This window comes from Bos taurus, chromosome 12 (genome assembly GCF_002263795.3).
Source record: "Bos taurus isolate L1 Dominette 01449 registration number 42190680 breed Hereford chromosome 12, ARS-UCD2.0, whole genome shotgun sequence".
NCBI lineage: Eukaryota > Metazoa > Chordata > Mammalia > Artiodactyla > Bovidae > Bos > Bos taurus.
Genome location: NC_037339.1, coordinates 81,619,422 through 81,624,343, shown reverse-complemented (window position 1 = coordinate 81,624,343; position 4,922 = coordinate 81,619,422).

Below are 4,922 nucleotides of genomic sequence, written 5' to 3'. Positions count from 1 at the left end.
TAAATCAATAATGATGACAACATGTGGAAGCTTGAATTTTGTCCTCCAAGGGATACGGTGATGATCCAACCCACAGGACCTGTAAATAAGACCTTATTTGGGAATAGGTCTTTGCAGATATAATCAAGTTCAGATTAGGGATTAGGGTGGACCCTAATCCAAGAATATCTGTGTCCTTAGAAGAGAAGAGATACAGACAAGAGAGAGGTTACCCTGTGATGACGGAAGCAGAGACTGGAGGGATGGAGTGGCAACGCAAGGAAGGCCAAGGACTGGTGTTAAGAAAAGGCAGAGGGAGGTTCCACCTAGGGTCTCAGAGGGATCATGGTGCTTCTGACATCTTGATTTTGGATGTCTATCCTCCAGAATTGTAGGCAAATGAATTTCTGTTGCTTTAAGCCAGTTTGGGGTAGTTTTTTACAGCAGCCCTGCGTGCATATATGCTTAGTCAGTCGTGTGGGACACTTTGTGACTCCATCAACTGTAGCCCTCCAGGCTCCTCTTTCTATGGGATTTCCCAGGGGAGAATACGGGAGTGGGTTGCCATTTCCTCCTCCAGGGGATCTTTCTTACCCAGGGATTGAATCTGCATCTTTTATGTTTCCTGCATTGGCAGGTGGGTTCTTTACCTGCTGAGCCATCTTGGTAGACCTTTCAGAATGCATAGAAAAATATTATGCAAATTTTTAACACCAGCAATATAACTGAGGATTCATTTGCAGTTTTTCTATCAACAGAACTCTTAATGCTATATTCAATTTATTAAGCCTTTCTCTCTTGGAGATTGGTGGCTTATATCTCCAGGCTCCAGATGAATTTTAAATTTCAACATTTCAAAATTTCAGGTGTGAAATTCCTGCCATTTGATACAACACCCCTAGAGTGGGTCCTCTGTTTCTGCTCAGCATCTTATGCTCTGAACGCCCCGCATCGTCCCGTGTACAGGGTGGTGGTTTCTTCTGAAGCTACTTGCTAATGTGGATATCCTATTCTCTCAGTGAATCAATCTCAAGAGAACAATGACATCAGCATTACAGATTGTTCTGCATTTGTTCCTCAAAGAGATATATTGAAATAGTAACCCCCAGGGCTTCAGGATGTGATCCTATTTGGAAATGGGGTCTTTGTACCTGTAATCAAGATCAAATGAGATCATCACGGTGGCCCCTAATTCAATATGACCTGTGTCTTTGTAGGAAGAGACAGGAAGAAAGCCATGTGACATGGAGCTGGAGAGAGGTTGACTGATCCAGCAGTAAGTCAAGGAACAGCAAGGGTTGCTGGCAACCACCAGAAGTCAAGAGATGTGAGACAGATTCTCCTTTAGAACCTTCCAGAAAACATAGCCAGCCAACACTTCTGGCCTTTAGCACTGTGGGAGAATACGCTTCTGCGGTCTTAAGACATCCAGTTTATGGTGTGTTGAATATCAACCTTAGTAAATGAATACATATATGAAGCATAATGAGTCTTTGACTATAACTTTTGCATTTTATTAAAAAAAATAGAAAAAGTAAATTATGAAAGTCCTTGACCTTTCTATTTCGAAAAGTATGATCTTAAACATTAATTTTTGAGACCAAAAAAAAAAAAAAGCCATTTTCAAGTGGTTAGTTCATAGAAAGCTGAACAATAATCGTTGACCTATTTGTGCAGGCAAACTATGAAGAGTGTGAGGTTTTAGAACTTTACAGGTCACAGACGACAAGCTAGGGTGTGTAAGTCATTGGTCCTGCATGTATGCACACGCAAAACGGGAACCAGATAGTCACCAGTGTTCTGCACATTGTCTCAGCCAGATACTTCCAGCAATGTCATTTAGAGGAAACAGTTACAAACGTGGAAACAGAACATTATTTATGAACAAATGAATGTGGAAAGCCAAATTGTTTTTTGCAAAAAAGTTTATTATCATTCTTAGGGAGAAGCATTAAATTTAAGTGACTGGTGACATGCACCTTGTTTCCATTTTGCTGAACTGTTGGCTATAGCCCGTGTCTTCCCAACAGTGAGCGTTTCCTCCTGGAAAGCACGGTCCTGTGGCTTGTGGCTCACATCTCCTTGTCATTCCTTCCTGCCCTCTAGAGTCTGCCCTTTCTGGTCCAAGGCACACATTACTTGTCCTTTGAATAGTCTATCTGAAGAGACAGATTCAAAGGATTCGGAATTTAGAATCTCTTCTCAATAACAGGGTCTTCCCATCCTTTAAAATAATGCTGCCTGTAGCTAATGCTCCCTTTCAGCTCCGAGTTCCATTGAGGAGAATGAACAGGGCTTTTGTTTCTATCTTCAGCACTCAGGACTGCACTGGGCACTTGGTTGACAGTGAGACCAAAGTTTGGGCCAATGAATGTGTCCACTGCAATAATTACAGGTAAGTGAAGGGGTGCTGGGGGTTTTAATGAAGCTCTTTTTCTTCCTTTATTTCTGATTACCTTCCCTTATTCCCTAATTCCCCACTTTCTTGATCAATCAGTTGCACAGTACTTGCTGAACCCAATGAATTAGAATTATTGACTGAATTTTGGTCTGCATGCTTACATGCAAGCTCAACTGTATCCAACTCTAGTGATCCCCATGGACTGCAGCCCACCGGGCTCCTTTGTCCATGGGATTTCCTGGGCAAGAATACTGGAATGGGTTACCATTTCAGTGATCTCCAAAGAAGATTTAGCTTCGGACCAGGGACCAGGCTTGACCATTCAGGGATCTTGTGTGGCAAAAGTTTTATTACAGGGAAAAGGGAGAGAGAAAGCTTCTGACATAGACATCAGAAGGAAGTGGAGAGTGCCCCACTAGTCTTAGCAAAAGAGCTATATACTTTTAAAATTCAGTTCAGTTCAGTTCGATCCCTCAGTCGTGTCCAACTCTTTGTGACCCCATGGACTGTAGCCTACCAGGCTTCTCCGTCTATGGGATTTTCCAGACAAGAATACTGGAGTGGGTTGCCATTTCCTTCTCCAAGAGATCTTCCTAACCCAGGAACTGAACCTGGGTCTCCCTCATTGTAGGCAGATGCTTTACCGTCCGAGCCACCAGGGAAGTCTGCTAGCGTGTGAGATGAGTGCAACTGTGCAGTAGTTTGAGCATTCTTTGGCATTGCCTTTCTTAGGGATTGGAATGAAAACTGACCTTTTCCAGTCCTGTGGCCACTGCGGAATTTTCCAAATTTGCTGACATATTGAGAGCCATGATTGCAGCCATGAAATTAAAAGATGCTTATTCCTTGGAAGGAAAGTTATGACCAACCTAGACAGCATATTGAAAAGCAGAGACATTACTTTGTCAAAAAAGGTTTGTCTAGTCAAGGCTATGGTTTTTCCAGTGGTCATGTATGGATGTGAGATTTGGACTATAAAGAAAGCTGAGCACCAAAGAATTGATGCTTTTGAACTGTGGTGTTGGAGAAGACTCTTGAGAGTCCCTTGGACTGCAAGGAGATCCAACCAGCCCATCCTAAAGGAGATCAGTCCTGGGTGTTCATTGGAAGGACTGATGCTGAAACTTCAATACTTTGTCCACTTGATCCAAAGAGCCGACTCATTGGAAAAGACCCTGATTCTGGCAAAGATTGAGGGCAGGAGGAGAAGGGGACAACAGAGGATGAGATGGTTGGATGGCATCACCAACTCAATGGACATGGGTTTGGGTGAACTCCGGGAGTTGGTGATGGACAGGGAGGACTGGTGTGTTGCGGTTCATGGGGTCGCAAAGAGTCGGACACAACTGAGCACCTGAACTGAACTGAACTGAGAGCAGCACATTCACAGCATCATCTTTTAGGATTTGAAACAGTTCAACTGGAATTCCATCACCTCTACTAGCTTTGTTCATAGTGATATGTCCTAAGGTCCACTTGATTTCACATTCCAGGATGTTTGGGTCTAGGTTGGTGATCACATCATTGTTTTATCAGAACTCTCCACTGTGACCCGTCTGTCTTGGGTGGCCATACAGGGCATGGCTCATAGTTTCATTGTTTTATGACAAGGCTGTGGTCTATGTGATCAGTTTGATTAGTTTTCTATGATTGTGGCTGTCATTTTGTATGCTCTCAGACAGATAAGAGGGCTTCCCTGGTGGCTCAGAAGGTAAAGCGTCTGCATGCAATGTGGGAGACCTGGGTTCCATCCCTGGGTTGGGAAGATCCCCTGGAGAAGGAAATGGCAACCCACTCCAGTATTCTCGCCTGGAAAATTCCATGGACTGAGGAGCCTGGTAGGCTACAGTCCATGGGGTCACAAAGAGTCAGACAGGACTGAAGGACTTCACTTTTTCTGACAGATAAGGATAGAAGGCTTATGGAATCTTCCTGATGGGAGAGACTGACTGTGGGGGAAACTGGGTCTTGTTCTGTTGGGCGGGGCCATGCTCAGTAAATCTTTAATCCAATTTTCTCTTGATGGGTGGGGCTGTGTTCCCTCCCTGTTGTTTGACCCGAGGCCAAAGTATGATGGAGGTAATGAAGGGAACAGCAATGGTTTAAATACAAACTTCTAATTCTCAAGTCCTGCTCTCCACCACTGCTCATCTCAATACTACTGAACATAGGAAATATATATATATATATATATATTTAGGATGGACTGGTTTCATCTCCTTGCTGTCCAAGGGACTCTCAAGACTCTTCAGTGCCACAGTTCAGAAGCATCAATTCTTTGGTGCTCAGCCTTTTTTATGGTAAATGCCTGTAATTCATTTGTGGAGATAAAGAAAGCTGACACCAGAGAGAGCAAGTGAAATGCCCCAAAGATGGTCTAGGCTTTATGGTTCATGACTAAGATTTTTTAGGAGCTAGTAGGGTTCTGGCTGTGTTTCAATGAAATGGCAAAAATACAGTGTGTTCTTCGCCGGAGAGAACACATTTCCCTATGAGAGGGGAGGATAACTAAGCACAGTGTTCCATTTTGTTTTGTCCAGGG